We start from the raw sequence: 26993 nt of genomic DNA, 5'->3' as shown, positions 1-26993 counted from the left end.
GAGAGACCCCCCTGAGAGCGTACAAGTCAGCACTAGAGTAACGCAGATGAGCCATATAGTGCTAAAGATATCCACATAGGGCACTTATAACAAATTGGTAGTCAGGTGTTGTCAAGTTAATATCAAGATGACACTGATATTAAGTCCGGAAGTACCTCAAGTCCCCCAATCTAGTCGATGCCCTGGTGGATGCCTGAGAAAGGGCGGCCGCTGGGGCATTTGACTGTGTTGTACCCTTGCGACCTCTGACCTGGCGCAGGTCCCGTTGGGCTCCGTGGTTGTCTGCGGAGCTCCGGGAGATGAAGCATCAGAGACAGGGTCTAGAGAGTGGATGGAGGTCCAGCCGATCCGAATCTGACCGACTGCAGTTAAGAACCTTTATAAGGTCTTATCTTGTGGCGATAAGGACGGCGAGGTCTAATTACTTTGCTGCCCTCATCGCGTCTGCAGATAATCACCCAGCCACCCTGTTTAGGGTGACTCACTCCCTCCTTAACCAGGAGGTGAGGGAGGATCCCTTACGGGGATGAGCCAAGGAGTTTAGTCATCATCTGGTGGAAAAAATCGCTCAGATCCGGACCGGTCTGGACTCTGACTGGGCAGAGTCTAATGTGGAGGAATCGGACGGTCTTGAGCGTGTTATCTGGACTGAGTTCGATCCTGTTTCCCCTGATGATGTGGACAGGATGATGAGGAGGCTGAGCTCCACCACCTGTTTGTTGGATCCGTGCCCCTCCTGGCTGGTTTATGCGGCCCGGGAGGAGACACGAGGCTGGTTCCAGGCAGTAATAACTGCTTCCTTGAAGAGGGTGTCTTCCCCGCCTCCCTGAAGGAGGCAGTGGTGAGACCCCTCCTCAAAAAGGCTGCCCTGGACCCGGCTGTTTTAAATAATTATCGTCCAGTCTCTAACCTTTGCTTTTTGGCGAAGGTTGTTGAGAGTGTGGTGGCGCATCAGCTTCCTGTGTTCCTGGAGGAAACTGATTATCTGGACCTGTACCAATCGGGTTTCAGGCCCGGACACAGCACAGAGACGGCATTGGTCGCACTGGTGAATGATCTCTGGCGGGCTCGGGACAGGGGTTGTTCCTCTGTCCTAGTCCTATTAGATCTCTCAGCGGCTTTGGATACCATCGGCCATGGTATCCTACTGCGGCGTCTCAGGGGGTTGGGAGTGGGAGGCACCGTTTTACGGTTGTAATCCTCCTATCTCCTGGGCCGCTCGCAGTCGGTGTTGACGGGAGGGCAGAGATCCACCCCGAGGCCTCTTGTTTGTGGAGTTCCTCAGAGGTCAGTTCTCTCCCCCCTCCTGTTCAACATCTATATGAAGCTGCTGGGTGAGATCATTCATGGTTTTAGGGTGGGGTATCATCAGTACGCTGATGATACCCAACTTTTTCTTTCCACCCCGAACCAACTCAGTGATGCCCTTGCCGTGATGTCCCGTTGCCTGGAGGCGGTCCAGGTTTGGATGGGGAGAAGCAGGCTTCGTCTCAATCCTGCCAAGACTGAGTGGCTATGCATACCAGCATCTCGGGTTACCCAGACTATTCCATCTTTAATGATGGGGGGTGAGGTGTTACCCCCCGTTGATAGGGCTTGCAACTTGGGCATCCTCCTCAATTCACGGCTCAATTTTGAAGATCTCATAGGAGCCGTGACCAGGGGGGCTTTTGCCCAGGTTCGCCTGGTGCGCCAGTTGCAACCCTATCTGGACCTAGATGCCCTACACTCAGTCACTCATGCGCTCTCTCCAAGTTTGTGAGATCTTTTTTTCCCTGTAAGTAGTTGAAATTGATTGATTGATTGAACTTGTTTTTTTGCAGACGGCGGCGGAGGCCTAAAGTGAAAAGGTTTAATAAAACCCAGCTGAAGGCCTAGGACTGGGGTGACAGCGCATGTGCCCACAGTGAGGGCTTTGCATACCACCTGTGCCATAGGTTCACCACCACAGATATAGGGCAGTGATGGTGAACCTTTTAGAGACCGAGTGCCCAAACTGCAACCCAAAACCCACTTATGTATTGTTGGGTGCTGGGTAGGCATGGCCCATTGGGTGGGTGTGGCTACAGTGGTAATGACAGACTGGATGGGATTAAAAAGTTTGATCAATCAATTCCAACTTTGCGAGATTGTTTTTTTCCCCACGAGAAGTTGAAATTGAATGATTGATTGAACCTTTTTTTTTGCACATGGTGGCGGAAGCCTAAAGCAAAAAGGTTTTATAAAACCCAGCTGAAGGCCTAGGACTGGGGCGACGGCGTGTGTGCCCACAGAGAGGGCTCTGTGTGCCACCTGTGGCATGCGTGCCATAGATTCGCCACCATGGGTATAGGGGGTACCTTGCTCAATAGTAGTAACTGTGAGAGGGATCTCGGAGTCCTAGTAGACAATCACTTCAATATGAGCCAGCAGTGTGCTGCAGCTGTCAAAAAAGCCAACATAGTGCTTAGCTGCATTAACAGAGGGATAGAATCAAGATCACGTGAAGTACTAATACCATTTTACAATGCCTTGGTAAGGCTACACTTGGTATACTGTGTCTAGGTTTGGTCACCACAATGTAAAAAAGATGTTGAGACTCTGGAAAGAGTACAGAGAAGAGCAACAAAGATGATTAGAGGACTGGAGGCTAAAACATATAAGGAACGGCTGCTGGAATTGGGTATGTGTAGTTTAATGAAGAGAAGGGTGAGGGGTGATATGATAGCAGTGTTCCAGTATCTCAGGGGCTGCCACAAAGAAGAGGGAGTCAAGCTATTCTCCAAAGCGCCCGAAGGCAGGACAAGAAGTAATGGATGGAAACTAATCAAGGAGAGAAGCAACCTACAGCGAAGGAGAAAGTTCCTGACAGTTAGAACAATTAACCAGTGGAACAACCTGTTTCCAGAAGCTGTGAATGCTCCAACACTGGAAGTTTTTAAGGAGAAACTGGACAGTCATTTGTCTGAAATGGTATAGGGCAGGGGTTGGCAACCCGAAAAAGGAAAAGAGCCACTGGGAACCGGTTCCATCACACATAAAAAAAGTGGGAGCCGCGTGCATGCGTCTATGCACACGCATGCGCAATAAATGTTTCTTGCGCATGCGCGGACGCACGCGGTTGCCTTTTTTATGTGTGATGGAACCGGTTCCCGGTTGCACGATGGCGACGGCCTGTCTGCAAAGCTGCCAAAAGTGGCAGCTTTGCAGATGGGCCGCGGCAGCTTTTGCAACAAGCGGGGCCGCTACCCATTCCAAGAGGTGCGCGCGCACCTCCCCAAACCTGCCATTTGGGGAGGTTTGGGGCGGTGCATGCCGGAGAAAAGGCTGGGAGAGGAGGGGGTCTGGGCTGGGGGGGAGGGATGGGGTGGGGGAGAAGGAGGCTTCCCGGGCTGGGGGGGGAAAGCAGAAGCGAGGGATCAGGACTCCTCCCGCTTGGCTGCTGCCGCCGCCGCCGCTCGTACGGCCGCCGCCGCCTGCTCTCTCGGCTGGTTGCTTTCTGCTTCTCTCCCCTGCCCTGCCCCCCGCCTGCCCTCCTTCCTGCCTTCCTCCCCTCCGCCTCACCTTCCCCGCTCCTGCGTTTTCCCTCTCCCCACCTCGGATTCGGCGTGATTCCCCGGGAGAGGGCGATGGGATTCCGGCGAGCTTTTAAGTCTTCTCGGCGGTCTCCAGCACAGCTCAGGAAGTGTTTCTGTGCCGCCCGGCCGGAGCCTTTGCCTCCTTCCCTCCCCCAAGCAAGGCGTCCTTTTTCAAGTTGCAAAACCAAGCGGGGTGAAGCGGGCTGTCGGGAAAGATATTCAGGAGGGTCACCCTGGAGAGGAGAGGGAGCGAGAGAAGGAGGAGGAGGAGGTGACACAGGAAGCGGATCCAGGTACCGGGCTGGCTTATCTCCTCCCTCTTTTCGCAACCGTTCTGCGGGATGAGTTTCCCTTTTCCTTCTGGCTCACCCCCCCTCCCCTGCCCGGTCACCCTTCCCTCCCTCCTCCCCTTCCGCCTCCTCCGAGGCCGCCGCCAGTCAGCATCTCTCCTACCGTTTCTGCGGCTTTTCCGTCGCCCCCGCCGCCGCTCCCCCTTCCCCGCGGAGCCGTCCGCATCCAGCGCCTTCTTCCTCTGGAGGGTTAATCGTGGCCCCTCCAGTTCCCGCTTCTCTGGGCCGAGTGCTGCCTTGAAGGTTTGGAGAGCTGCACATGCACCTCCACCCGTTCAGAGAGGTGCGCGCGCACCAGGCGACTGGAGCCGCGGGTTGCCGACCTGTGGTATAGGGTTTTCTGCCTGAGCAGGGGGTTGGACTAGACAACCTCCAAGGTCCCTTCCAAGTTTACTATTATAATTATGATTTTATTAACTAATTGCTGCTGGAGGTTATTTCCTGACTGCTCCTGCTTGTAGGATAAGATATTTCTTCCTGTTGACTTGGTGAGATAGTTTCAGGAGACTTATAGGAGAGTTACAAATAGTTTAAGGATCCAGATAAGAATAAGATTTTGGAATTATAAATAATCCTTCCCATGAGAAAATGCTTTTGTTCTGAGTATTTTACAAAAATGATATATGACATTAAAAATTGACACTAGAAGGAATTAAATATTAAAATTAAAGGAGAAACACAACACATAAATATAGAATGAAGCAAGATATTTTAACACTGGATATATTGAGGGACATTTTTGAACAATAGACCCAGAAGTTAATTTTAAGATTGTCTGATTCTATGCATAGATTGTGTTTAAAAGATGTTATGGAAGAGGAGTAAGTTTTACCTGACATGATTGAGACTGATTTGACAGTAGATTTAAAAATGACAAGCTACAAAAATGACATGGAAAAAAATGTTACTCTGAACATCTCTAGTCCCAAAACAAACAAACAAAACATACTAATGTTTTAATACTTAAAAGGGATATACAAATAACAAAATAAGAAATAATATTCCTATATTGGATTTACCAAAGAGGCTTGTTAAATTGTTGAAGAATTTGTGAGAAGTGACAACAAAAAATTAAAAGAAGAAAAGTTCTAGAACATTATTTCATCAACATAACCCATAACATACATATGCCATACATAAAAAATATCACAGAAACTACCAACAGCCTACAACCAAATGGAATCATCATAGCACACAAACTAACTAAAGCCCTCAAAAACATCCAGCATGCCTGGCTGAGGAATTCTGGGAGTTGAAGTCCACAAGTCATAAAAGGGCCAAGTTTGAAGACCCCTGTCCTAAGTAAACCAAAAGATCCAACAGCCCCAGAAGTAAAAAAAAAAACAACCCAAACATGTAGTGTAAAAACTGCTACAGCCACTGTGTAGGACAAACAGGCAGAATGCATCCATGAACACCAAACTAGCAGTCAGAAGATATAATAAAAACTCTAATTTCACAAGTTATGGACATAGTTTCAACTGGAAAACTGTGACTAACCTAGGCTAAACCAAACCCCAAAACACCAGAGAACTGCTGGAAGCCTAGCACTCTGACAAATCTGTCATCAATAGACACATGGACATAAATAACGTCTATATACTGTGCAAAAGAGACAATCAAGAATCCAAAATGGGATCAAATAGACCAACAATCTCCTCTCCACCAGCAATCAACACCTAGATGACTATAGATCAGGGGTGTCAAACTGCCAGCCTGCGGGCCGGATGTGTCACAGAGAAATCGCATCCATTCCATTGCCAGCAATGGGGAAAAAGTTCCGATACATCGTGCAACATCACGTGACATCGCGAGTTTGACATGATAGATCACCCCATCAACAATCAAGATGTAGACAGTACCCCAATCAAGGAACTACCAAACCAGCTAACAGTGAACAGCCCAACCAAAGAATCTCCAAAACTATTCCCACCAATATTAGCTGGGCAAGCCACTAGAATATAAATTGAAAGCAAACCCCACTACTTATTAGCAATGTTTAGGTAATGAAACATCTGCAAGAAAACAAGCAAGCTCAGGATACACCAATACCTCTCATTTCGACCCTAAGTTGCAAATAATCTCCTTTACTGGTACTTTCCAGTTAAATGTCACAGTTAGAGCACAGAGCTAGAATATAAGCTTTCCATGTAGGAAGCTTCAAGTCTTTTATTAGTATAAACAGGAAATTGAAATGGGCAGGATGTATAGCTGCCATCAGAAGTGACAGTTCTAAGCTATAGCTCTATCTCAGATCAAGGAAGCAGTGTTATCAACTGCTTTTTTCCTTATTTTGCATCAGAGAAAACCTCTAAAGAGAAGGAGAGAGTTTGGCTGATTTCAGTCTCTTGCCATTTGTTTTTCTAATGTATTTTATGGAACCATTTCATAAAATTTCTCCTTAATGTTGTTATCCTCTTATTCTGTCCTGATTAGAAAAAAGAAAAATCAAACCATTTTTATTTATACAAGTCCTTCCAATTATTTTGATTTAAGAAGCTCACTTACTGCAAATTTAGTCCCTTTTCTCCTCTTCAATTTTCAGTACATTCATACACTAAGAAGCAAAGTCTTTCATAAGCAAGAAATTAGCAAAACATTTGAACTCCTTCCATATTTGGAGATGGACAATGTTTGATTATTTGATGCCATATGGAAAACAGATTTCTCGCACTTCAAACTATGTATTAAAATATTCTTTAGTAAGAAGACTTTTAGAAAACTATTTGATTTTACTGCAGTCCAACACAGGGAGTCATACACAGACAAAGTATATTTATGTTCCATTAATATAAGAGGTTGAACAGGTATTTAATGTACTTGCTCACATACTTATTTAAATGAATTAGAGGGCTGCTCTTTCCTCAGAAGTGACTCTAGCAACATACAAGGGTTAAAACTACTACAACTATAGTTTAAGAGAAAACAAATGCCCGAAGCTATAATCAATTCATAAATAATTCAAAGCCACATTATTTATTTAGTAAATTGATATGGCTGCTATAGAAAATGACTCTGGGCAATGTACAACCATTAAAATAAAACTAATATATAAAACAGTTAATAATAATAATAATAATAATAATAATAATAATAATAATAATAATAATAATCCCGTGGTGGTCTTCGGATTGGTAGTGGCTTAGCCAACGTGAACCAACCCAGGCACCTCCCATCACCAATGATGAGAAGAAATTTTAAAAATACCATACCGGATTGGTTGTCACCTGGGTCAACAAGGACTGCATCAGATGCTATGGCTCCTGGACATCTGTCAAAAAATGGGCCACAGGGCTCAGTTGTTAGTGCTGGGGAACCAGAGTGTACAACTATAAAGCGACTAGAACAAAAGCGCAAAACCTGGACAACTGAAGAAAATCGAGAAATCATCCAATGCTACTACCAGGCAGAACCAACAGCCAGGGGATTTCAAAAAAGAATGATGCAACTGTGGAAGAAAAAGCATCCAGAAAGTGATGTAACCGAACAACGATTAATAGATCAAAGACATTTCATCATCCATAATAAAGTTTTTACAGATGTGGAAATTCAACATGTAGGAACATTGGTTAAAAAGAAAACAATAAGCAACTATGATGAACAGGCTGAAGAAATTGTTCCAATACCTGAACAAAGTGACCAACAAACAGACCAACCAGCAGAAGAAGCCACCACACAGGATGAAGATTCTCCTGTGCAACAACTTGAAAGTGTAGAGCTAAGTAATCTAGTGAAAATGCTGAAAGAAAAGATTGAAAACCACATCAAAAAAAAAAACAACAACACAGAAAGAAAAAGACTGCCTGCCATCCGTGAAGTGCATAGCAAATGAGTGAAAGATCTACTAAATGCTGTGAACATTTTAACTTCCATCCCATCCAGCACACTGTATGAAACAAATCAACTAATGTACAATACAGCCACCATTATAACTGCAGAATTGGGTTATAAAATGCCAAAAAAGAAACCCACTGAAACACCAAAGTGGAAAATTCGATTTGAAAATAAAACAAAAATATAACCTGGAGCAAAAAACAATAACAGAAATCATGGAAAACCTAAAACAGCATGTAATAGCAACAACAAAGAAAATTGAAAGATATGAAGGATGAATAAAACAATGTCATGAAAATGTCCAGTTCAGAAGAAACCAGCACCTCTTCTATCAGTCACTTCACAAAAATAAAGTCCAAACTACTGTTCTACCATGTAAAGAAAAAACCTTAAACTTTTGGAAAGAACTGTGGGAAAACCCAGTGGAACATAATAAAACGGCCTCCTGGGTCAAAGATATCCAAAAACAAGCAACACAAAACAAAATGGAGAATATTGTAATATCCACTGATATGGTTGCAAAACAAGTAAAGAAAGTCAAGAACTGGAGTGCACCTGGCCTGGACGAGCTGCATGGATACTGGTTGAAACACCTCACCAGCCAACATCACCGCATGGCCACTCAGTTTGATGAAATGCTTCAAAATGCCACAAGTGAAGAATGGTTAACAGCTGGTTGAACATACTTGATAATGAAAGACCCTGAAAAGAACACAGAACCAAGCAACTACCACCCAATTTCTTGTCTGCCAACCACATTCAAACCTTTTACAAGAATACTGGCAAATTCAGTATTCAATCATCTGATGGAAAACAAGGAAATTATAAAAAATCAAGAGGAACAAAAGACCAGTTGCTCATTGACAAAATGGTACTTAAAAATGCAAAACAACAAAAAAAATTTAAAATATGGCATGGATTGATTACAAGAAAGCATTTGACTCATTACCCCACAGTTGGATTAATGCATATTTGGAAAACTTTGGAATCAGCAAAAACATCTGTACATTTTTGAAATCAAATATGCAAAAATGGAAAACAGTTCTAACAGCAAATGGGGAGAACATTGGTGAAATCAACATCAGACAAGGAATCTTCCAAAGGTATTCACTTTCACCATTACTATTCAACATTGCATTAATTCCATTGACAATAATATTATGAAACACAAAACTGGGATACCACATCTCAAGCCAGCATGGCAAGATAAACCATCTACTATACATGGATGACTTAAAATTGTATGTGAAAAGCCACACTGAACTTGAATCAATACTCAATGCAGTTCAACTGTTTAGCAGTGACATCTGGAATAGACTTTGGACTTGGAAAATGTGCTATATTATCCATGCAATGAGGAAAAATGGGATAAATAGAAGGAATAGAACTGGGAAATAGAAGTATTATGAAAGCACTAGCAAAGGATGATGGTTACAAATACCTAGGTATATTGGAAGCAGATAACATCTGGAATGGAAAAGTCAAAGAGTCAAGACAAAAGGAATACATCAGGAGAGCCTGCAAAATACTAAAATCAAAGCTGAATGCTGGAAATATAATTAAAGCCATTAATACATGGGCAGTCCCAGTGATACGCTACTCAGCTGGAATTATCAACTGGACTTTGGCTGAATTGGAACACCTAACCCGGAAAACATGTAAACTTTCAAATATGCACCACGCTCTACATCCATGAAGTGACATCGACAGGTTGTACCTGCCAAGAAGAATAGGGGGCAGAGGGCTACTGCAAATCCACCAAACTGTAGAAGAAGAAAAACAAAGTTTGAATGACTATGAATCAAAGTACAGAAAAATTGTTGCAGGCTGTGAAAACAGAGAGCATTATAAAAATAACAGAAACAAAGACAGAATATAAGGAAAAACGGCTGGATGACAGATTAAATAGATGGAAAAGCAAAGCTTTGCATGGACAGCATTTGAAAAAAACATTGAAGGAAAATGTGATAACAACTTGACATGGGCATGGCTTAAGATGGAAACCATCAAGAAAGAAACAGAAGGCTTAATACTGGCTGCTCAAGAACAAGCACTACAAACTAATGCCATGAAAGTGAAGACACAAAAATCTACTGACAATCCAAATTGCTGACTTGGCAATGACAAAGTTGAAACTGTTTCACATTTAATATGTGAGCACAACAAAATTGCGCAAACTGATTACAAAGCTAGGCATGAATAAGTTGCTAAACTAATCCACTGGGCATTGTGTAAAAAATATGACTTGCCTGTGTCCAAAAGGTTGTGGGAACATAGGGTGGAAAAAGTTGTTGAGAATGAGAGGGTGAAGATCTTGTGGGACTTCCAAATACAGATAGATCGCCATTTGGAACACAACACATCAGATATCACAGTCATAGAGAACCGAAGTGTACAGTTGATTGATATTGCTGTGCCAGAAGATGCCAGAGTCGAAGAAAAAGAACTGGAAAAAATTACGAAATACCACCACCTGGCCATCGAAACTGCATGATTATGGATGAAAAATGTAACAGTGATACCCATTGTCATTGGGGCACTGGGAACTATGTCCAAAAACTTTGCAAAATACTTCAAGAATTTGCAGCTTACTGCAATAACTCCAGCAAAGCTACAAAAAACTGTGCTACTTGGAACATCTTCCATTTTAAGGAGATGCCTCGTTGATACCTAGGATGCTGGTAGCAACCCGTGTCAACCATTAGTGCCAGTCAGTTTGAGTGTTCAGTTGACTGAGGTTCATGTTTAATGAATAAAAGTTTTATAATAATCAGGGCTTTTTTTTCTCATAGAACGCTCCGAACGGCCTTCCAGCATCTTTATTTTGGGGGGAAAAAAGCTCCCTCTATTGGCTTTCAAAAGCCTATTGCAGTGATAGGCAATCTTGGTTCTTTTTTTATGACTCATGGACTTCAACTCCCAGAAATCCTGAGCCAGCCATGCTGAGGGGAAAGAGAGAGGTTTCCAAGCTGAGCCATGCTGGCTCAGGAATTCTGGGAGTTGAAGTCCTTGAGTTATAAAAGAGCCAAGTTGCCTACCCTGCACTAGAGGAGGACATTAAAATTATTTACAAGGTTACTTCTTTAAGAACTAAACTTTTAGAATCTAAAACAGCTAATTCAAAAAAGCCAACAGGAAAGAACCTCACATTTTTCATCTCCTTCTGTCTTTTGGAAGGTAAAATTAGATAACAAAATAATCTATTTCCTATGTTAACATCTCTGCAATGAAATCAATAAAAATAACAGGAAAGAAATGAGAAACATTTGTCTCAATGTAATATGTTTAATTTAGCTGATGCTAGAAGAAATATAGTATCTTTTGTACATACTCTATTACAACTAAACCACTTTAAATTAAACAATCCTTAAGAATGAAATATTATTAATTTGGACTTTACTTTTATTGTTTGGACTGTTGTGTGTTTTGCAAAATAGATTATTTAGAATCTAGTTATGTTGCACTTCGTTATTTAAATAATTAACCTAGTATATACATAACAATATATGATGTTTTCCATGGTGAGCTTAAGATCAACAACAACATTTATTAAAAAGGCTAAAATAATTTCTGGTGGTATTATCTGTACATTAAAATTTTGTTTAGTCACAATCTTTCACTTTTCACATTCTGGACAAGCAATGGTCATGTATCCTAGCAAAAGATGTTACATATGTGCATAAGCATAGTCAGTAGCATATGCCTTTTTAAAAATATTAAACATGCAAAGAAACAAAAATAAGTACAAAATATCTGTATAACATCCAGAAATTGCAACTTTGCGACCAATATTTCTTATCCATAACTATGGCACCCTAAGGATACCTACAGACATGCAAATGCTTCTCTGGGATCAGTAACGCAACAGGGATTGCTTTTTCCTTCCAGTAACAGATTGCTGGGAAATACCAAACATGGCCTTGAGAATTCCAACGTTTGTTACAAATTTTTCTGGATGTGGTTGGAAAGAGGCCTAGAAATTCCAGCACAAATACATCACACTTGCTGAACGTGCACACACAACTAATTACAATCTTCAATTATATGTGATATATCTAAAATGAGATGGGCTGTCTCAACTGCAACTTGAAAACCATTCTGTTTTGGGCAAAACAATCCAGGACAAGCTGATCAGCAGAACTTAGAGAGGACTCATTAACACAATTTTTGGGAAGGAAAGAAACAGAAGGACAGTTTAACATCTTCCAGTTGATGTTATGTTATGTTATGTAACATCTTCTGGGAGTTGAAGTCCACAAGTCATAAAAGAGCCAAGGTTGCCTACGCCTGGCCTATTGGCTTTTGAAAGCCAATAGGAATTGCTGCTGACCCGGCTGGCAAGCTTTGCACAGGCAAGTTGTCTGCAGCGAAGGCAGGAACTTTGCACCCCTCCGTGCTGCCCAGCTACACCATCTCAGCTAGGTAAGTAAGATATTATTTGCAAATAGGATGGCAATAAACAATTTAGGCTGCATTTACATCAGGGCTTTTCAACCTTTTCAGAAATTGTACCACTTTTAGGACATGCTTTTCATATGTGGATAGACTCCCCTTCCTGAAAGCACTGTGAATAGTTCCAAACGCCACTTGCTCACTCACTCACTTACTGCATTTGGAAGCGACAGGACAGTAAGTGAATGAGTGCCGGTGCTGGAAGCCATCAGCTGTTTGGTGTCAGAGACCACTGCCATGAGGAACACACCTCTGGGTTGGGGTTCGGAGCAGCTCTGGGTGGGGGCTCAGCACAGACCACAGCATGGCAACCGCAGGGAGGGGAATCCCCATGGCAGCTATGGTGAGGGGAATCCCAGCAGCATGTGGCTCCGAGCCACAGGGGTGGAGGTACAAAGGACAGGTGGTGACACCGTAGCAAGACAGCAGCATCGCTCCCAGTGACAGCACCTCTGAGTTCCGGCACCTTTTTATTTTAGAAAAAAAGCACTGATAATAATAATTATTTAAAAGGTTATTAAAATACAACCATCTAATACAAGAAAGAACAGATTAAACACAGTGCTAGACCCATCTTAGAGCCAGATATCCCCAGTCCCCTGGGACTTCAGGCCTGATGACCAAGTCAGGTCTTGAGGGACTTACAGAACATTGAAAGGGATGGAACTGAACTCATTTTGTGGGAAGGAGGAAGAATGTTCCATAAAGTGGGATTCAAAGCAGAGAATACTTACCTCATGAAACCCACAAAGTGTAAGTCCCTAGCAAACAGGGACTTGGGCACAAGCAACCAGAACTACTCATGAATAGGGCCAAGTTGATATTTTATTGTTGATCACCTATATTACAAGAATCTTTTCAGAATGTCTGCTTTCCCTTTGGAAATGGCAGATATAGATCCAAGGGTTTAACTTCACTGAACCAATTCCAAGTTGGAATGTCTCTTTATTCCCTCTGGAGAGAACCTCTGCTTTAGCCAGTGAGTCCACCAAACTGTCCTATCTAAAGGGATGGACACATTAACCAACAGAACTTGCTTAACCACATAGCCCAAATGACTGGGGGAACAGCCAGGTTTTTAATGCCTTACAGACTCAGGGCAAACCTAATTTCCAGAGAGATGCCATTTCACATGGCAAGTGTTACCACAAAGAAGGCATAATTTCAGGATTCAATAAAATGTTATTGTTTAATAGAAATAACCTGGAGCATGCTTTCTCTCCTACATCCGATGGAGCAAAAGGAGATTATGGGAGATAGGATAGAATAGGTTTTTCTTGTTTTAATGTTTTAATAGACTTTTGTACTATCACAAAGGGCCAAGTTGGATGCATTACCCAACCCTGCCAAAAGTCACCAACCATTAATGCCATCTCATTACTGCGGTCAGGTCTGAATCCTGGCTTGAAGGTGTTCAAATAATCTATTTCTTCCAGGGGTTTTTGAAACTGTAGTCCAACCACCTTATCAACAATCTTCCCTAAAAGGCAAAGGTTGGAAACTAGACAGAGTTGTCCAAATCTATTGGATTCAATGCCAGTGCACAAGTTTTTAGCAACATCACATGAAAGGCCCATTGAAGTTTAATGCCACTCTTATAATTTCAAAGGTAGTTTACTGACAATTGGATGTTACCTTTTTCAAATGAAAAACACAGCATGAGTAGGATCCCATACTGTCAGTGCTCTGGCCATGGCATGAATACAGAATATCTCCCTTCCAAATACATTGTAGAAGCTCCTTGTGAGCTTCTTGTCAACTATTCACAGTGCTTTAAGGAAGGGGAGTCTATCCACATATGAAAAAAATCAACAATCAGAAAATATAAAAGCCTTTCTCGACTTTAGTCGGTTCAATTAATATTATTTGGTGAACATTAACTTTGGGATGTAATGGATGTTGTTTTTTTAACATTCAGAATCCTTTTCATAGAACATTGTTAGAGCTGTACAAAGAAGGGATTCATGTTTGGGAGAATAAATGATTTAAGAAGAGAAAGAAAGAAAGAAAGAAAGAAAGAAAGAAAGAAAGAAAGAAAGAAAGAAAGAAAGAAAGAAAGAAAGAAGAGAAAGAAAGAAAGAAAGATTGGATAATGTTCTCTAATTGTATTGGGGTTGTATTGCTGGTATTATTTTAAGGAATAAAGAGGTTATCTCAGGTTCATAGACTCCATTTAAAGAGCTGTGTGGGAACTGGTTCCTTGTGTAAAGAACAGAAAAAGCATACAGATGCTACCAATTCTCAGGGAAATCATAACTGATTTTTTTCCAGTCATGCCTTTTTTATTTTCTGAAATTTGAACTAAAATTAAATATACAAAGAGAGAGGGAGAGGGAGAGGGAGAGGGAGAGGGAGAGGGAGAGGGAGAGGGAGAGGGAGAGGGAGAGGGAGAGGGAGAGGGAGAGGAGAGAGAGAGAGAGAGAGAGAGAGAGAGAGAGAGAGAGAGAGAGAGAGAGAGAGAGAGAGAGAGAGAGAGAGAGAGAGAGAGAGAGAGAGAGAGAGAGAGAGATTTTAACAAAATAGCAATCTTTTTCAATTTGGTGGTTTCTAGTTCTAGATTATGGAGTTGGAGATCCTGACAGCAACATTTTATGTTTCCTTTAATGTTCATTGCAGTCTTCTCTGCAACTTTTTTTAACTCTACCTGCAGCTATGGGTGGTGGATCTAATGGTATCCCTGCAGTGCTTGTGCCATTTGTAAACTTGAAACTTCAGAACATGTTTTTTATAAAGTATAAATTCTATGCAGAACTGCATTCAATTAATTTACCCTCTAATGGAAAGTCTGTTTGGCTACTCTGATCAATGTTACCTAGGACTAGAAGACCTCCAAGGTCCCTTCCAAATCTGTTATTCGTTATTCTCTTAGATGTTTTCTTAAATGTCAGGTTGCCTGAAATCACTTTTCAATTGCTAGGTTTTGTGTATTAATCATAATACTGCATCATATCCAGATCTGGTAATAGAAGTACACATGGGTTACATACTATTTTGGTGGCTTCTGGGGAGGAATGGTAGACTGAAAATCAAACATAATTAATTTTGTGATTTTGAAAACTGGACTCAAAAGGGGATAAAAGATTTTAGTTAGAAGAAAAATATGGAAGCCTACAAAATGGTGCAAAATGATATAACATTGAAAATATTGAAGGAGACCTTTGAACTATGGAGTCAGAAAATACCCATAATATTAACAATGTCAGGAAAGATGTCTGCTTCTGTGGAATGTCCAAAAGATGTTATTGAAGAGTATAGACCAGCGGTCTCCAACTTTGGCAACTTTAAGACTTGTGGACTTCAACTTGCAGAATTCCTTAGCCAGCTTTGCTGGCTGAGGAATTCTACGAGTTGAAGTCCACAAGTCTTAAAGTTGCCAAGGTTGAGGACTCCTGCTATAGACTATGCCAAGTAGAAGTTGTTGAAGACTATAGAATATGACAGGCATAGAATAAATTTTATGTGACAAGATAGAGGTGGTATTAAAAGCAGATTGTCAACTGACAGGCCAAGAGAATGATCTAAAAAAGAATGTACTAAAAATGTGGCTAATGTTCTATAATTTAAAAGGAAAGTAGAAATGTCAAACTAAGAGAGTGGTCTGGACAATTTTTATCTTATTAGATTTTTTTTCAGTAGAACTCTATGCAATGGGACAAAGAAGAAATGAAAAGAATTGAAATCCTATGATAATATGAATTAAAGATTAAGACTGTTATAGATAAAAGAAAGAAATACTGTGTTCCCCCGAAAATAAGACCTATCTCGAAAATAAACCCTAGCTTAATTTTTTATGCCTACACCTAATATAAGCCCTACCCCCCAAAATAATAAGTTTTGGGGTGAAGTGCACATGTAAAAATCAAGTTAGGGTGGGGCTGGGAGGGTGGAGCTGTCCCACACACCCCACACCCACTTACCTTAGGACTGCTGCAGCCAGGCCTGACACCTGTCATGCCGCTGCCCAAGTTCTTCTGCAGCCACTTTTGGCCACACACCATGTGGTGCATTGCACCACTGCCACCATTCACAGCAGGCTGCGTGCCTCATCATACCTATGCTGCCACTTGCGGCAAATGGCTGCATGGCTTTTTTTTTGCCAATTGTGCCGCTGCCACCACTTGCAACAGGAGGCCACGAGGCTTGGCATGCTGATTGCAAGCAATGGCTATGGTGCTATGAGCCATGTAGCCTGGCCTCCTGCCGCAAGTAGCAGCACCGGTGTGATGTGCCATATGGTTTCTTGCTGTGAGCAGTGGCAACAGTTTTTTTTTATTGAAAAGTTTTACAGTACATTTTATTTTTAACAAAACAAAACAAAACCCCTCCCAACCCCCTCCCCTCTTCCCAACCCTCCCCAACACCTCCCTCCCTCCCCCTCCCCCCTCCCCGACTTCCCAGAGCTAAATACAAGGTATAAAAGTAGAAACAATCATAATCTACCATATGCAAACAACAATAAACTATTAAATCTATCACACTTTAACTCTTATAAAATAACTACAAGCAATATAAATATCACATCAATACTTATTCAAATGCTAAATGAAACTTTTTAGTCCCATATTTATTCTGGAAGTAATCAATCCATTTTTCCCACTCCACAATATATCTCTGTTGCAAATGGTCTTTCAAATACGCTGAGATCTTTGCCATTTCCGCCAGGTTGGAAACTTTTAAAGTCCATTCTTCTATAGTCGGCAGTTCTTCCTTCTTCCAATATTGCCCTACTAAAAGTCTTGCTGCCGTAATTAAATTCAAAGCAGTGGCAACAGTTTGATGCATCATATGGCGTGCAGCCACAAATGGCCGCAGAAGAACTCAGGCAGCAGTGTGACAGGTGTTGGGCACGAGAGGTCTGGCTGCAGCAGTCGTAAAATAAGATGGTAAGACATCCCACCCAAATAAGACCTGGAGACAAAAAAATATAAGACCGGGTCTTATTTTTGGGAAAACACAGTATAAACTTGGTTTATTTGATGAAAGTTAGAATTAGGTATGTTGTTACTTCTGACCACCTTTTATGGGTTTTCTGTTGAGACCAGGACTAAAAAGATGATGTTTCATGGTCTTGTTTACAGACAAGAGGTAGGATGTGGGAGAAGAGATAATTATTTGTAAACTTAGAGGGGATAAAGAGTCGTTAAATTTCTTAATATATGTGCTGAAGGTTGGAAGTCACTTCTTTATATATTTCTTTTTTCTATATTGATTCTATTATTTTTTTTCTTTTTCTTTTTCTTGCACTTTTTGAATTTCCCCCCTCTGTATTTCCTTAAGCTTAGTCTGTATTAAATTTTAATATTATAATAAAAATTCTTAATATACATTTACATATGGTTGAGAGCAGGGCTTTTTTTCTCATAGAACGCTCAGGACGGAGTTCCGGCACCTTTTTTGGATGGAACCTTGTAGGGTAGGCAAGCCGGGTTGTATGACGTGTGAGTTCCAGCACCTTTTTCTTCTGGTTGACAGTGATATTTAATGATCACTCAAATTAAGAAAGAAGCTCTAGAGCAATGATTTAGTTAAACACAATAATAAACAATGCATTCTCCCATTGATACATACTGTATGTATCTCTCCATCTTACTCAGTCACATTTTTTCCCATTTTCCTCTTTCTTTTTCCTGCTTTTTTTTTTTAAAAAAGTCCATAGCAGTTCTTTTTAATTATGTGACACAAAAACAGACATGCACATATTCCAAATTAGCATAATTTAAAGAAAAAACATTTTTAGTTTAAAATGTTCTGAAAAATCAGACAGGTTTTACTAATCATAAAAGACCTAACAGCTGCATGAATGTTGGTACTTTCAAAAAACCTTGGTTGTAATATTTATGTGATAACCTAGTCCTGAGAATCACTGAAATTAGAAATTAAGCATTCAGTCATGCAAGCTGCATCAACAATAGACCAGATCTGAACTATGTGGTGTGTGTGTGTGTGTGTGTGTATGTGTGTGTGTACAAGAATGTGTTTTGATCATCAATGATACTGTGTTCAGATGATTCCACTTCATCTTGTTCAGTTCTTTTGCATTGTATAGGGGTGATTCCCTACATTTTGTTTTTGAAATGATGTTCTTCCTTAATTACATGGTTCTAAATCTATTGTGGATTCATTTTCACAATCTCCTTCCTATTATTGCATTACCAGCTGCTTAACAAATAGAGGCAAGCCATGTGCTTTTCATTCCCTTAAACTGATTTACTCCTTTGAACTGACAGTATAGTGGAAATATACTGACCCCTCTTCACATAATTTCAGTGCATCCTTCAAGCTGCTACATGGAAATGTCTAACAATAATTAGATTTTCATTATCATTTTGACTGATGATCCAGCATAATGAGATATTCACCAAATGCAATAACTTAATGTGACCTCTAAATAGTGAGCAAGTTTACCAAACACAGAGTTCTTATAAGGAAGCATCTCTCTGGTATGTTAACATGCATTTCTTTTAGACAGTAATTGTGTGCAAGGGGCATACCATACAGTATGTATTATTCTTTATGGCTAAAGTGTGGTAAATATTACTTTTTTATTTAGTAAATATTACTATTTATATTATCTCTGGATGTGAAGAGAAAAGAATGACTAATAGTAAAGTGGATGAACTCAACAGTGATGGATGACTGTTGGAAGACCTAAAAAATCAACTTGAGGACAGAATGTTCTGAGAAAAATCTACCTATGTGATCATTAAGAGTTGATATTTTCTTGATAGAACACAGTCAATCAATGTTTACAATTTTTAAGTCCCTTGAGACTTCTCTAACTGTTTTTATCTTCATAACAACAAATCAAATGGTTTGGAAATTCATAATGATTCCTCTTTCCCAAATAATTTATCAGGTTTGAATGAATAGGTTTCAGGTTTCAGTTGAACTTGCTGAATAAAGACTCATGTCTCCTCTGATCTTGCTTGCATACAACCAAAGCAAGGTAAGAGGGATTAGGAACGCTTATCCAGATTGTTCTAAAGTGATTATATGTACATATACATACATAGATACAACATAAATGCATTCACATACAGTATATGCTCACACATTGGCTCATATAGTATGAACCAGTGGTGGGATTCAGCTGGTTCACACCACTTCGGCAGAACCAGTAGCTAATTTTTGTTGCCCAGGACCAGAATGGACTTCTGGAAGCAGCATCCACACAGAGAACTGGTTGATCACATATTTGAATCCCACCACTGGTATGAACCAACGTGGCAATGTGGGTAAGGCATCAGACTAGAAAGTGGGAGATTGTAACATCTAGTCCCCACCTGAAAAATAAAGCCAGTTGTTTAACCTTGGGAAGTCACTCTTTCTCAGCCTTAGGAAGAAGGTAATGAAATTATGAAATTTGCCAATAAAACTGCAGGGATTAGTCCAGGATGTTGCCAGGAATCAACACTGACTAAAAGGCATTCACAAAGACCGAAAAACATGCTGTACATATGCATATATACTATGAAAGAATATAGACCTTGCCTTGGAGAGATGGAAGGGAGCAATGAAATTTAAGGGAGGGGAAAAGATTATCCAGTTCTGAGAAAGAGGAAACCATGAGAAAGAAACTCAACCCCATCTTGATTTTGTATTGTATAAAATGTGATAGAGGGGAACTATGTCAGGCTTTCAAGACTGATATCAATTCCTCGAGGTTGGCATGATCAAGAAACAGAAACATCTGGGATTTCAGAAATGCTTTATACTGGGTAAGATAGAACATTTGTACCTATCTGATCTGGCAATGAGTCAGGGTTGGTCCCTTTGGTACATGCTCCAAATTCTTTGATCTGAGCAGAATTTCAACAATGGGCACATTTCTTGGAAGGATCAATACACCTTGTATAGGTACACGGATCACAAGAATTTGGAGCTTCTAGAAAAGTCTCAAAGTCGGACTCAATGCCAGATCCGGTGAACACAATTTTCTACCCTACCACAGGAAGGTTTTTGATAAAATCACAGCTGCTTCTGTTTCTTGACCTTGCCAATCTCAAAGAACTGGCAGATACACACCCGCATGCAAAATAACTTTGTATTTCCAAATAATTTACTCTGACACATGCTATAGAGGAGGTGGAACCTTAGAATAATTTCTGTGTCCTTTTTAAAAAATGCATGAGGCTTGAATAGGAGCCTGTGGGAGGAATTGCCCTCCAAAGATGACAGAGGCATTGTTTACAGATAATACGTCATGTTTCCAATTTAATTTTAATTTGACATTGACAGCCTTACTAAAATTAGTATAATATTTTCAGCAGCTGAAATCACAGTCTTACGATCAACCTTGGCTATTAAAAACTGCACAAAGCAATTCTCGACTTTCCAGAAGACAGTAGAATATTGAATGAAGATTGAAGAAGAATATTTGATAAAGTACATCTGGAAAAGATTTAGAGATATGGCGCCTTTCTTCTAATAACAAAGGTGCCTTTCTTCTAACAGCAACAACAATCTGATGGAAAGAAACTCTTTCTAGTCAACTAGGAGTTCATTGATATCCAACCTACCAAAACTAATGAATTAATGAAATCAAACTAAGGAGAAATGTCCTAATAGTTAGAACAATTAATCAGTGGAACAACCTGCCTCCAAAAGTGTAAATGCTCCAACACTGGAGGTTTTTAAGAAGAGACTGGACAGCCATTTGTCTGAAATGGTATAGGGTTTCCTGCCTGAGCAGGGGGTTGGACTAGATGACCTACAAGGTCCCTTACAACTATTATTATTATTATTATTATTATTATTATTATTATTATTATTATTATTATTATTATTATTATTATTATTTCATATATTAATCATATTCTGCAATTATAAGACAAAGCATTTTGTTGCTATGTACTGAAACTATGAAGCTTTCCACATATATTGAAAGATAGTTCCATATATGGAACTAAAATGGTCCACATTTCTTGATCGTACAAATCAAAACTTTGGTGCTATGAAGGTGGACAAAAGAAAGCATATTTAATGCCCTTTCCTGTGTTGTGGCAGATTCATAATAAGGCATACATTTCAAGAATTAGCAGCATTTGTATTAGCAATTAGCAGTCTCTTCATTAAAGTTTAATCTATAATGTCACTGGAAAATATGTTAGAAAGATTTAGATTAATAGGTAAAATAATGTAGCTAAGAAAGGTACTAGAGGTCAGGTAATATGACAGTGAGAACAATCAACCAATGGAACAGTTTGCCTTCAGATGTTGTGAGAGCTTCATCAATGGAAACTTTCAAGAACAGACTGGACTGCCATCTGTCAGAAACGATGTAGGGTCTCCTGCTTGGGTGGGGGGGGGTTTGGACTAGATGACCTACAAGCAGTGGTGGGATTCAGTGGGTTTGCACCATTTCAGAAGAACCGGTAGCTAATTTTTTGTTGCCCAGGCCCAGAATGGACTTCCAAAAGTGGCATCCACACAGAGAACCAGTTGTTCACATATTTGAATCCCACCACTGCTTACAACATCCCTTCCTACTCTGTTATTCTATTCTAATATCTGATTTGGTGACTGTTGATGATCCAAACTTTAGATTTAATGGGGCAATCTAAAATTTTGATGACTATTCTGATGACTACTATGATTATTCCCAGTACCTAATATCTGCCATTTTGGATTGCAAAAGGCTATTTAAATCTTTGAACGATCTTGGACATTTTAGTATTTAAGGGGCTGCTTATTCTACTACAAAGCTTTTTAACTTTTGAAATATGCTAGAGAGGGTTTTTTGAAGAGGACTGTAATGTCAAAAACTTTATTTCTGGTTTGTGGAGAAAGTCCTGTTCATGTATGGAAGGCTCTCCACTAGAGACTTTCTCTGGGCCTCATCAGTGTATATATAAAATGTATACACATCTCTTTCCCCCACTCCTGAGGTTTTAACTGTAAAATAATTTTATCATTAATTTTAGCTTTACTGTCAACTTTTATTTTATTTTAACTTTTCTTACCTTTCTTGGGAACTTGCAAATAATTATATAAATACAATTGGCATAGAAGCAAATGACAAAATATATATCAGGGTGTGGAAGCGCAAGACACATGGCTTACATACTGGTGTCTGATGTCAGGACACAAATACAAAAGACCTAGCCTTGGACTTTGACATTGCAATGAATGGTTTCTCATTTTTTGTCATCACAGTTTATACAGATGCCTATGAAGATAGGCAAGAATAAGAGAAATACAATATAATTTCCTAAGAATCTCTTTAGAAGCAAAAGCAGACTGTGCAAAGATGCAAAACTCAAAGCAACTCTACTGGATATGCCTTTTTTTTGCTTAAACAAAAAAATACATGAGTGACTTTATTAAGCACATAAATACAAGGAAGAACTGAGATCTAAAAACAATCATGTATGGCTCCTCACAAGCTGTAAAAATTCTCTGAATGTAAGGATAATATGTTGAGAACCCTGGATTCAATGCATATGTCTCACATCCCATTCAGTCAACAATGCTTTGTTTTCATTCTCTGTTTCAGAGAATATATGATATTTTTTAAATGATATCCATTACTCAGATTAAAATGAAATATAAATAGTAAATATGTCAACCCAATGTTATGGAGACCCTCTGTGAGGGTCTTGGGCAGTTAAGAAGTTTCATATATATAGTTAATAAATAAAATATTGCCATATTCCATTTTTACCATTATTGTGCTTAAGGTAGGTCTACCAGATCTGAGCTGCAAAAATTCAGATGTTTACTAGGCGGCAGCAAAGATTTACAGTAGCATATTTTCTGTATTTTTACTTCCATACAATAATAATAAAGTTGGAAGGGACCTTGGAGGTCATCTAATCCAACACCCTGCTCAGGCAGGAAACCCTATACCATTTCAGACAAATGGCTGTCCAGTCTCTTCTTAAAAACTTCCAGTGTTGGAGCATTCACCACTTCTGGAGGCAGGTTGTTCCACTGGTTAATTGTTCTAACTGTCAGGAAGTTTCTCCTTAGTTCAAGGTTGCTTCTCTCCTTGATTAGTCATGGTCATACAGATTGTTGCAAACAGATGTGGGTCCTTCTTATGGCTATATATGAATATTTTCTTATTTAATTATTTACTTGTGACTCAATAATATCTTATCAGCGTACTATTATTTATATATTTACTGTAGAATGAAGCTATCAGGAGACTTAGAAATTGAACTGCTCTGTTTTTTTTAACCACAAAAGAAGGAATTTTAAGAACGCTCATCCACAGATTGGTCATAAGGTTTGTTTCAACAGCTTTAGATAATAAATATAGAAGCAGTTATCACTTTTTAAATGGTGTCTGGAACATCCAAAGAACTTACAAGAAAGTGGCTTAAACTAGGTCATAAATTATAAAGAATATAACAGAAAAAGAATCATCTGCTTATTTTACATTATGATATTCAGTGTTTTGCCATAGCATAGTCCTTTTCTTTCTACTGCATTTAAATTAAGGAGAGTCTATCAGGGGCTTGAATCAAAATTTAAATCTCCAGCTTTGATTGTCAGTAAAATATGTACTTTTCCAGGCAACAGTTGAACATACGCATGGTTCACTGACTTCAATAATCTGATGGCTTTTAAAGGGGGAAAAACCCCTATCTATGATCTCAAAGCTATTCAGCATTTCTGATAGCTTGCAAAAATGGAACCCATTAATCTGTAATAAGATCAGCTGACCTCTTACAACCTACTGCCCATCCTACCTGTTTTAAAGAGAGGTCCAGATACTAGATTCCTTTTCCAAACAATGTTTGTGGGACTCAGGATCATACCATTTCTGTGGCAGGACCTATTCTGTAGAATAACATGACTTCTAGAGATTTGGACGGCCCCAACCTGTTAGCTTTTGGCAAGACATTGAAGACCAGGCTAAAACTGCAGTTATTTTAGTCAAGTATATAGGTGAGCTTTGTTAATATTAATGGTGGGATTTTGTTTTGTGGGTTATTGTTGTATTCATGAGAATTGGAGGGTTTATGCATACTGATTTATTTGTTAACTTTTGTCAGTTGCCCAGTCACTTATGTGAGATAGGAATCTTTATAAATCATATAATAAATAATTTTGGTGCTCAGAGAGAGGTATTTTAAGACATGCTGACATGAAAGGAAGTTAATGATGAGATATCTCACTGAGTCAAGAAGAAATATGGCTCTAGGGATCTAAAATGCTGACTGACCAGTTTTGATCAACTTCCCAATGTACATTACTTGATTCTTGTTATGAACCCAGCACTTGTAAATTGTAGTCTATGGATTAGCTACTTCACAAAACAGACAAATACAGTTTCTTCAATAAGGCCATTATTAATTAAATCATGATTTTCATACAATATGAAGGAGTCTATGAAAATCAGGCAACAGAATGAGGAAACTATACCATCTATGAGACCTGTCATTACCTTTTTATCTTTTTTCTTTTCTCCCATGTCCTCAGCTGTCTGCCCAATCCTCACTGGACAAATTCCTCCAGAAAGACAAGAATTGCACATATGAGGATGCTTTCAACTTCTATTAGAGACTAAAGTTCTGGCAGCGCCTGTTTTTTTGCATGACGTACAGCATCTGATTTTCTAAACCAATTGTCAATTTGAATATCTTGCTAGGGTAAAATACCTAAAATACCTTTGTACTTCAAATACTCTTTTCCTCCAATAAGTCCCCTTTATCAAGTTAATTTGTGAAGGTTCCCTGAATTGGCAAAGCGGTCATTTAACTAAAGTGAGTGTTGATCCCAGATGGTCCCTGTATCTGGAATAACCTGAAATGCTGGAGAAGCTGGTCCTTAAGCTCAAGCAATGTAAGACTTTGAAATAAATTACACTTTCCAGAATAAGATTAACTGACTGGAGAAATAAAATACAATTATAATGTAATTATCATGGTGATACTACTAACAATAATAACAACTACAGCTATAGGAAATAAAAATAGGCAGTAACAGAGATTGTGATATCTCTTTAAATAGGAAATAATCACAAGTAAATACATAAAGGATTAATACCTAACATTTTAACATATATAGTCTTCTGGCAAAGAGAAGACATTTTTTGTTGTGCATTCTACCCACCACCACCTTGCAAAAAAATCCCAAAAGCTATAAAAGTAATCAGACTGAATAATATTAACTGAACAATATTAATGTGATAGTTATTGTTCTGTTATAATACATATACTCATGTGGTCAGTCACAGAAAGAGATTGCAGCTTCTCCAGCTTCCTAGGATGAAGAAGACCAATTCAATTCAGTTCAGTTCAATTCAATTCAATTGATGAATTGACAATTACTCAATGTCATCATCATCATCATCATCATCGTAACTGGATGTTTTACTGGATAACACTACAACATAAAGCATGCCATTGCCTACATAAGTGATCACAGGAGGGCCATGGTAGACACAAATAGCACCAGACATAATGGCAAAACTCTGCCCTTTACATATTTGCATGTGATGTCAGAATATAACTGACTGAACAACCATTTGACCAGGATGGTATAAGGTCTCCTGCTTTGAGTAGCATATGTTGAACTAGAAGACTTCCCTTCCAGCCTTATGATTGTAGGTTCTATGTTCTACAATTATGAAAGAATAGAATGGTCCCAATGCACATTTCATCATTTTGGTATCAGATTCCTATGGTTATATAAGAGATACAGATTTATTTTGCAAAACCTTGGAAAAATGATTTTTGTAGTAACTGGAATCATACTTTTGGTTTTTTGGTTCTAAATTTTTAAACAGTATCCTTCACATGTTGTAAAAATTCAACTTAACTACCAATTTGTTTAAATATCTTAGAAGTGCAGGTGCATTTAATAAGATGCATTTGAATACTTGTCAGGTATTCTGTGAATAGGCTAATTGTATTATTTTTAAAGCATTCAAACATTTAAATACAATGAAGCAGAAAAGATTGTTCAGACAGTTTTCATTAGGTAGATGCTTTAAAGCTGAAACTGTGAGCAGCAATTGATGCAAATCACTTCCACACCTTTCCCCCCCCAAAACTGATAAAAATATAGAACAGTTTAAAAAAATGCCCAGAATTTTCTGGACATGTGAACTGAGACATGTTAAGGATCAGTGGTGGGATTCAAATATGTGAACAACCAGTTCTCTGTGTGGATGCTGCTTCTGGAAGTCCATTCTGGGTCTGGGAAACAAAAAAATAGCTACGGGTTCTGCTGAACTGGTGCAAACTGGCTGAATCCCACCACTGTTCTGAGGATATAGCATAAATGATATGCAAGGAAGTGTGCAATGACACTGTTTAGCATTCAATTGAATCCAGGTAATAGGAAATTGGCCTTCATTACTGCAAAGGAAAGAAATGTATGGTGATTATTGGTATCAATGTGAATTGGATGTTAAAAATAAATAAATGTTTGGCATTAGCACAATATAAATAGATCTGTAAGATTCATCTCTGCTTATGATGACTCATTGGATCTATTACGTGTTGTTGCACAGTCAACCAGATGTTTAGATTGGATTTGGCATTTTTTCCCCCAGTTATCAAGTCATTCCAAAGAACCTGGGATAGTCAGATGTAGTTGATTAATAATATTAAATATATCATCCACAGAATGTAAGCCATGGGTGTCAAACTGCCTGCCTGCAGGCCGGATGCATCAGCAGGAAACCATGCCCACCCCATTGCCGGCAATGAAGAAAAAGCTGTGATATGTTGCGCAACGTCACATGACCTCACGAGTTTGCAAAGCAGCCTTTTGCAACTAACTAATGGTTTTGTCCATTCTGATGGTGCTCAAGTGGTGCTACAGATATTTTGGGATTGCATTC

This window comes from Vipera ursinii (assembly GCF_947247035.1).
Source record: "Vipera ursinii genome assembly, chromosome: 2".
Taxonomy (NCBI): Eukaryota; Metazoa; Chordata; class Lepidosauria; order Squamata; family Viperidae; genus Vipera; species Vipera ursinii.
The sequence above is the reverse complement of the archived record's forward strand: the minus strand, read 5'-3'. Positions refer to the sequence as shown.